At 38.0% G+C, this 9,345-nt stretch overlaps 1 pseudogene; it reads left to right on the top strand.

The window, feature by feature from the left end:
• Positions 1 to 8,635: 8,635 nt before the first annotated feature.
• LOC118586735 lies at positions 8,636 to 9,077 on the top strand (annotated as a pseudogene).
• Positions 9,078 to 9,345: the final 268 nt, after the last annotated feature.

The raw sequence follows: 9,345 nt of genomic DNA, 5'->3' as shown, positions 1-9,345 counted from the left end.
AAAAAGATTTATTTTATTTTTTTTCCTAAGTGTATATGTGGGGTAGATATATGTGAATGAGAGTCCTGAGACTCCAGTGTCCTGAGAGTCCAGAAGAAGGCATTGGATCTCCTGGACCTGGAGTCAGAGGGAGTTGTAAACAGTCCAACATAGTGGCTGGGACCGGAACCATAGTCCTCTGCAAAACAAATCCATGTTCTTAACCATGGAGGCAACTCTCCATCCCTCTATGGGGTAACTTTTAAAAGAAACCTTTATTTGGGGGATGATTGAAGATGTACAACTGTTATAAAATAACTGCTCCAATAGTAATAACAATCCTGTATACTTTTTACCTGATTTCTCCTATGCCACATCTTGTAATGCTGTAGTACAAATATTATAATGAGGAAGATGACATTTATACAAACCACCCATTGCAATCAAATGTCAACTCTACATATACAGTCAAATGTTGCTTAATAACGTCAAGATGATAAGTTTTTAATAATTTTGTCAATAATGTTGAGATGATAAGAATTCAATAATTTTTTCATTGTGTGCCATAGAATATTCTTACATAACAGAGATAATTTAGCCTACTACACATCTTAGCTATATTATGAACACACACATGACATATGCATACTCCTGGAGTATATATGCTCCTGAGGCCATAATGAGCAAAGCAGTATCAGAAAACTTTACTCTAGTGACTAAAAGAAAAATTATGCATTCAAGAAGTGTAGTGAACATAAGATGTATTAGACTACTACTTGCATAAGATACTTAACATTTAAAAAACAGATACATACTCTAAAATAATGATTTTTAAAAAGCTACAGTACTTTAAATGCACAGATCATAAGCATATTTATTATCACCTTTAAATAGATGTGCTATTCTTTTCTGTCAGTGGTAGATTTGTTCTACCAGTTTCTCTATAAATGTACAGTGTTGAGTCTCATTGCTGAGGCTATAATGTCACCACAAAGCAGACATTTCTCAACTCCATTATAATCTTATATAACTGATGTGTTTATTTAATTATCTTTATAAATAAAAAACTGGGAGTCAGATGTTGGGGTAAGAACCTGAATGATCAAAGAAGCAGAGAAGCTACTCCTCTTCAGTTCCTCAATCCAAAACGTTTGAGATCCTATCCCAACCCCCACTTACTACTTCCTGTCTCCTATCTATCCTTATTCCAAGATCTCTATGGTTAATTTTGGTCAGCTAGATGCTAGCTCCATCCTCTGACTCAAAGCAAACTTTATTGTCAGGATGTGATCAAAGTATCTTACATTTCCCACTTTTTGTCTAAATAAAAAGGGAAGGTTTTCACTAGCATAGTAAAACTATATTTAATAAGTACAATAACTATATACAAGTATATACAGGTAAAAATACATTAACAATGTCCAGTCCATTTGCATTTGGCAAATTCAGAGAAAATACTCCATTATCTATCCCATTTTTGTGAGTCCAAAGTTTTGCACCTAATTCACTTGATATCCTAACTTGCACTACCAACCCAAAACTATCTTTTTCTGTCTGTCAACCTTATATACTTTATACTTCTTTTGTGAGTGTCTTTTCTGAATTTTTTAAAAAGGAAAACTATAATTATAACTATCTAGCATTCAACTATATCAGAGACCTGAGGAGGATATAATATTACCTGAGTAAACAGCACTTTCTGTTGTCTGGAGGGGTGATGGCTTCTCTAGGGGAACCTGACAAAGTTTAAATAATCGTTAGTCAAGTCCTGGGAGAACTAGCTGTATAATCTGTTGCCAGTTTTTGTGTAATGGAAAGTGTAGGGCTTATCTGAAGTCATGGATGCTGTAGTGCATGGAGCTGGACCATCTCAGCTAGCCACCTGGAAACTGTCCTGAGCAGTTTGTAGTACAGAGCTAATCTTTGGGTGATGTTTGTCAGCATAGCAGTGTTACTGCAATCCAGGTGGGATCATTGTTGTAGGGCCCCATTATCCTTTTGGAGACTTCAAAGGTCACTATTCAGAATGGTCATGGTTCACTGAAGAAAAGTTAAACATTTTAAATGTCATACCCAGCAGATCTCAGAGAGGTTAAAGGATCATAATTTATTAGGTACATCCAGAGTACAAAAACTTAATTCCTAGTTACCTAATAGAGATTCAAACACAAAATTACATACAGGAGGCTAGATTAAGCCTTTTTCTAGAATTAGTACTCTATATAATCATTAATATTATAACAGAAAGTTTAAATATATATGCTAATCTTATAAAATTTGAGATAATATTTATATCTTAAGAAAAGTTTTAAAGAATCAAAATAAAACCAAATATTATAAGGTTAGTGGCAATAGAACAGTCCCTTACTTTTATATTTTCTTCCGTCCCATATCAGGTGGCTCTTCTGACATGAGACAGAGATTTTGGGTCTTCCTTTAACAAGCATGCTTGGGTTTAGAGAAAGAAAGAGCCATGCTCCAACTCCAAAGCTAGCTTCAATTTTTAATGAAACTGGTACGACAAAAAGACCACTTGCCTTATATCCCTGTACAGAACAGCAGAAGCAAATATTTCATTAGATTTGTGAAATTTTATCCTGTTGGAAATGAAATACATCATTAGGCCAATTTAACTCTTTTTCTTGGGACATTTTTTTCTGAATGATTCATCCTTTTTCTTCAGATGTCTCATTTTTCCAGTGGTCTTCAGATTCCTTAGCTGGATGCCTTCATTCTCTTGAAAAGACAAAAACAAAACCCTGCCCCAACCTAACTTTGTAGAGTTTTCTTTTTGGCAGGTTATATCTGACCAAATGAAAAACATTTGTTAGTGTTATAAGTTAGTTTAGATGGAACGATCACATTGTTTGATGAACTATCTATCACCTCTTCTAATGAAGAGCACTCTCCTGTTCAAATATAATCTTTATCAATTTTGATGGTATACATAGCTTTTCTTCTGTGGAAACAAAAGCAAAATCTTTTCCCCACCGTAACGTATATCCTGGTTTTCATTCTGAGGTCAACACATCTTTAAAGTATATAGGCTGGTTCAATTCAGTAGTTTTTTTTTTTTTTTCTTTCTATTATCCAATGTCTCTCTGCAGCTGTTGTTCCTTTCTCATCAGCGTTTAGAGTATTTAAAATTAATAAAGCATTGTGCAATCTATCTCTGGGGGTTTTTATTACTCCTTTGTCTTTGTTAAGCATATCCTTTAGAGCACAATTAGATCTTCCTATAACTATTTGTCCTGTATGATTGTGTACAGCTATAATATACTTTACATTGTAATATGCAAAAAACTGTTTCATTTTACTAGAGACATATGCTGAAGCACTGTCAGTCTTAATTTGTACAGGTATCCCCATGATGGTCAAAACTTCTAATAGGTGTGTAATTACAGAATCAGAATCAGCCTTTTCAGATCTTAAAGCAGTTATCCATTGAAATCCTAAGTATTCATAGTATACATATTTTAATTTCCCAAACTGTGCAAAATGAAACACATCTATTTACTAAACTTCATTTCTTTGAATACCCTTTGAGTTAGTTCCTGCAGGTTAGTAGAATTTGGTTATACAAAGAACAAGTAGGATATTTCCTTAGGATTTTCTTGGTTTGTTGCCAAGTGATGCAAAAAAATCTTTTTCAAACCCTTTTTATTAATGTGGTGTTTCTTATGAAATTCCGAGGCTTCTAGCACATTTCCTACCAATAGCTGATAAATTTCATTATCACCTTGTGCTAGAAGGTCTGGCAGACCCATATAGGATCTGATATGTCTTTTATAAAAGGGATGATTTCTATTTCTGATTACTTGTTATAACTGAATAAATAACAAAGTTAATTCTGAATCATCTGGAATATGTTCAGCAGATTCAATATGTAAAATAACTTTCTGCATATTGATAGTCAGTAACTATATTATGATGTTCTGGAAAAATCTAATAATACTATGGGAATAGCATACAATTCTGACTTTGGAACAGAATCATAAGGACTTTTAGCCACTTTACTTAAATTTTCTGTCTTATAATCTGCCTTTCCTGATTTGTTTGCATCAGTATAGAATGTAGGGGCTTCAGAAATTGGTGTTCCCCATACAATGTGAGGAAGATTTTTATAGTGATATTTTATTTGTATTGAAATATGATTTTATTTGTATGTCAATAAAGTTGCCTTGAGGTCAGAGCAAGCCAGAGCAGAAGCTGAGCAGTAGTGGGGCACGCCTTTAATCCCAGCACTTGGGAGGCAGAGCTAGGAGGATCTCTGTGTGTTCAAGGACACAGCCAGCATGGCAGACACACGCCTTTAATCTCAATACCAACCATAGAAGACCTGGAGGTCTGTACAAACAGGCAGTGACGAGGAGGTCATGTGGCTGGGTTTACAACCAATGAGAAAACAGAACAGAAAGTCTTTAAATAGACAGGACGCACAGAAGTAGGTCTCGGGTGGGGAGGAAGAACAGCAGAAGCAGTGAAGGGTAAGGTTTTCCACTCTTGCTCTGACCTTGTGGTTTTTAACTCTGCAATTGCTTCTGTGTTTCTTATTTAACAAGCCGGATACATCTACAGATTTTTTTTTTTTTTTTTTTTGCCAGAGCTGAAGACTGAACGCAGGTCCTTATGTTTGCTAGGCAAGCGCTCTACTACTGAGCTAAATCCCTACCCCCCTTTTGTAAACATTGAAGATAAATATGCTGCAATGGCTCCTTTTTCTGACTTGTACACTTCTATCATGTAAGGCTTAATTTAATGGCTGACCAGTCCTTGACCTTTAAGTCACTTTCAGTCTGTCTTTTTAAAAAAGATTTATTTATTATGTATGACTGCAGGCCAGAAGAGGGATCCAGGTGTCATTACAGATTGTTGTGAGCCACCATGTGTTTGCTGGGAATTGAACTCAGGACCTCTGGAGGAGCAGTCAGTGCTTTTAACCTCTGAGCCATCTCTCCATCCCTGTGAGGAAGATTCTTTTTTTTTTTTTTTTTTGAGACAGGGTTTCTCTGTGTAGCTTTGTGCCTTTCCTGGATCTCGCTCTGTAGACCAGGCTGGCCTCGCACTCACAGAGATCTGCCTGCTTCTGCCTCCTCAGTGCTGGGATTAAAGGCATGTGCCACCACCACCCGGTGAGGAAGATTCTTATTAGTTCTCTTTATAAACTGAAGTCTCTTGCTTTTAGGATATTTGTTGCTAATCTCTCCAAAATTACTGCAAGCTCTTTGTCAATGTTAATTTTCTGTCAGTAATGAGGAAACTTCAGCATTAATAAAAGGTACCATAATTTCCACTCAGTCTATTCCTGCTAATTGACAAAGTCTTAATTTTACTTTCAGGATCAATTCAGAAACCTTTTCTACATATGTCTTTAATTTATTACACTGTTTGTGTGGCAAAAATATCCACTCTAAAATATCTTCTTTCTCCATTATAATTCCAGTAGGAGAATGCATAAAAGGTAAAAATAACCAGAATTCAATCATTCTGTGGATCTAAATGATCCACATGTGTATCCTGTAATTTTCTTTCCACCAAAGCCAATTCTCTCTCAGCCTCAGCTGGTAATTTTCTTGGACTATTTAAGTCCTTATCACCTTGTAAGTTCTGAAATAAATTTCTTAGTTCTTGAGTTGTTAATCCAATTGTAGGCTATGGCCAGTTGTTACCTCCTAGCAATTTTTGAAAATTTTGAGACCATAATAGATTTCTCCTGATATGTACTTTTTGTGGTTGAATTTTTTGTCAATCTACCTTATATCCTAGGTAATTAATAGAATCTCCTCTTTGTATTTTTTCAGGAGCAATTTGTAATCCCCAAAAAGGCAAAATTTTCTTTCTTCAAACATTTTATCTAAGGTATCTGCATTTGAATCACCTAGTAGGATATCATACATGTAATGATAAATTATAGATTGAGCAAAAAAAAAAAAAACTGATTACAAATTATTTCCAATGGCTGCTGCACAAGATATTGACACAAGATAGGGATGCTAACATTCCTTGTGGAAGAACCTTCCTCTGATATCTTTTAACAGGCTAGGAATTATTGTAAGTAGGCACTGTAAAGGCAATTTTTTCTTTATCCTGGTCTTGCAAAGGGATAGTAAAAAAGCAATCTTTTAAATCAATCACCATAATTTAGATAACCATTTTTTAGGTAATGTAGAAGGCAAAGGAATTCCAGGCTATAAAGAACCCATTGACTGAATCACCTTAACATTTCAGATCTGTTACCATTTATATTTTCCAGATTTCCTTTTAATAACAAATATAGGATAATCCCAAGGACTGTTTATTATGTTGAACTTTTAGCTGCTCCTGTACCAGCTGCTCTAATGCCTATAATTTTTCTTATGTCAAAAGCCATTGTTCCACTCAGGCAGGTTTGTCAGTTAACCATTTTAAGGAAAGACTGTTGGTAACTTTGAAAGATCAGTAGCTGTTGTGCCCTGTTTATGTACAACCTGAATGGTCTGTAACTGTTGTTTGTAATACCTTTTTATTTTTACTTTTCAGAAACATACATTAGTTTATTGTTTCTTTCTGAGATTGGAGGATTGTTTATCTGGGTATTTCATTGCTGGAACAAATCATGTCCCCATAAATTCATTGGTATGTCAGCCATATATGGCTTTAGTTTTCTTCTCTGTCCATCTGCACCTACACATTTAACTCATCTTCTGTTTTGTTTTACCTGAAATAACATTCCAATCCCTAAAAGCTGAACATTTACTCCTGAAGAGGCCAGTTTGGATGCCAAGATTTTGGTGTAATTATTGTTGCTTCTGTCCCTGTGTCTACCCAATCCTCAATTATAGTGCAATTTATTCACATTTTAAAATTTGGTCTTTGATCACTTATAGAGGTTTCCCAAAATATTTGCTTTATGGTTTCTCCTGAAAATTTTGTTTATATTCTAAAGCTGTTCTGCTATCTAGAGCAGTATGGTTTCCCTTAACAGGTTTTAAATCTTTTAATTGCTCCTGAAAGAGTTTACCCAGTGCTGACAGAAAATGATTCAACCAAATTTGATATGGGGCCTGAGAGAGGCCCCCAATGGTGTTTCCCAATTGTTGGTTAAGTGGTGCTTTTGGCTGGCCGCTGCCCGTGGCGGCCATGCCAATGGAAGAGAGTGCTGGTTGGTGGAAGAATCATGAGCCATGGTTTCCTTTCTAGAGCTTTATTGGGAGACAGAGGGGGAGAGAGAGAAAGAGAGAGAGAGAGAGAGAGAGAGAGAGAGAGAGAGAGAGAGAGAGAGAGAGATGGAAGGAGAGAGAGTGGAAAAGGGAAAGGAGACACATAGAGGGCATGCCCGCTTTTTAGGCTGGGACACTGTTGCAGGCTGATGACATAATTAAGGACAGAATCCTTACATCCCAGACTTTTGCTTATTATAAAAAAAGCAGGTAGATGGGAATAGGGGCATCATTCCTCTCAAAAACTGCTTCCAGCTGTTTTTGGATGTTGGCTCTTGGGGGAATGGAGGAGAGTCTTCCGAGGTAGACAGGCATTGTGGGATGCTGTCTGTCTTCCATTTGCTATGGAGACATGTATCCCTCTTGGCTGTGGCTGGGAACTTTCTGTTTGACAAGATGCTGGTGACACAGAAAAAAGCTCAGAGAGAAAACAATCATTATTATTATATGTTGGTAGATCTGGCCTGCCCAGATGGGTTTTGAAACATGTTAAGCTTTATCAGAGACAGATTATTTTAAAGCACCTATTTCCTTTACTGGTTTCACATCCAGGAGACAGGTGATCAATTGTTAAAAGCATCTCACAGTAATAGATGTTTACATTAAAGTCTTTTTTATAGTGCCCAGATGCTTTTGGGTCTGGGAATATAAATACCTTTTAGCTGTTACAGTTTCTTACTTTATGATCTCTGGACTCCAGTCCTGTGGTGGTCCTATATCATTGGCTGAACAGTGGTTAGAACAGAGAACTGGGAAGAGAAAAGCTTATGGTGCATGAGAACTTATTTTTTGGAATTAGGGACAAGGCAAAGATCAGGGCCCTGTCTGTATGCACGTGAGAAACACAGGCAGTAACTATAAAGGTGCAATTAAATCTGGTAAGGTGGGTAAGGTGGGTCCTCTGTACCCAACAATAGAAAGGAGAAGTGACATCCCAAAACTCCCAGGACTGAGTCAGTAGCTCTGGTGTCCAGAAGGAAAGAAACGGATCACTTCCCTGCTGTGTTCTTGGTTCCCTGCCATGTCTGTAGCCAAGCCTACGTCTGCTGGAGGTCTTAGCTTGATGTACCCACACATCTTGGTGCCTGGGGGCAGTCAGCTGACTGGTTGTCTTTCTAGACGGCACTTTTAACAAGGCTGTTGATGGCCTGACAGGGCATTCACTAGCCCGTGGCCATTTTCTCACTTAAAACAGGGACCCAACAGCTTTCGGAAGTCAGTGAGTACCAGCACTTGGCAATTTTGATCTTGGGCTTTTGTCTCTTCCCTGGTACACCTTAAATGCCACAGATGACTCTTTTGCCTGTGGCGTCAGGAGCCTTGACCTCCAGATGCTGAAGTTTTAGTTGGGAGGGTGTGGGGAACAAAAGACGGATTTTATTCCGCGTCTTAAAATTTTTTTCTCTCTTTCTCTTCTGGTCCCATGTGCTTCAGGAGCCGCTGGTTACCGTTCCGACATGGCCAAGTCCAAGAACCACACTGCACAGCCAATCTCGAAAATGGCACAGAAATGGTGTCAAGAAACCCCGGTTGCAAAGATATGAATCTCTTAAGGGGGTGGACCCCAAGTTCCTGAGGAACATGTGCTTTGCCAAGAAGCACAAGAAAGGCCTGAAGAAGATGCAGGCCAACAACACAAAGGCAGTGAGTGTGTGTGCAGAGGCCTTCAAGGCCCTCATGAAGCCCAAGGTGGTTAAGCCCAATATGCCGAAGGGCCCCAGCCACAAGCTCAGCCGCCTTGCTTTCATCGCTCATCCCAAGCTCGGGAAGCAGATTAGAAGCTACATGGCCAAGGGTCATAGGCTCTGCCAACCAAAGCCCATGGCTCAAACCAAGGCAGAGGCCTCAGCTCCAGCTCAGGCTCCCAAAGGTGCTCAGGCCCCTATGAAGGCCCCATAGAAAAGGTTTCTGTCTGCCAGACAGAAGGACTGGTGTGACACACCTACACACTATTTGCAGATGATCAGGATCCCATGCTGTTTTTACAAATAAACTTGAGGCAGGATCTGTTAAAAAAATTTTTTTTCTGATGATTGATGGCTTAAGGACAGCTTTTGGAAGATCTGCCAGGAGGCAGACTGGAAACCGATCCTTTTGGAAGACTTGTCTAAGGCTATAAGCTGATTTTTTTGGCCTAGGAGCCATCCTGACTACTGTAAACTTATTT

Source organism: Onychomys torridus, chromosome 7 (genome assembly GCF_903995425.1).
Source record: "Onychomys torridus chromosome 7, mOncTor1.1, whole genome shotgun sequence".
NCBI lineage: Eukaryota > Metazoa > Chordata > Mammalia > Rodentia > Cricetidae > Onychomys > Onychomys torridus.
This window is presented reverse-complemented; position numbering and strand designations above follow the sequence as displayed.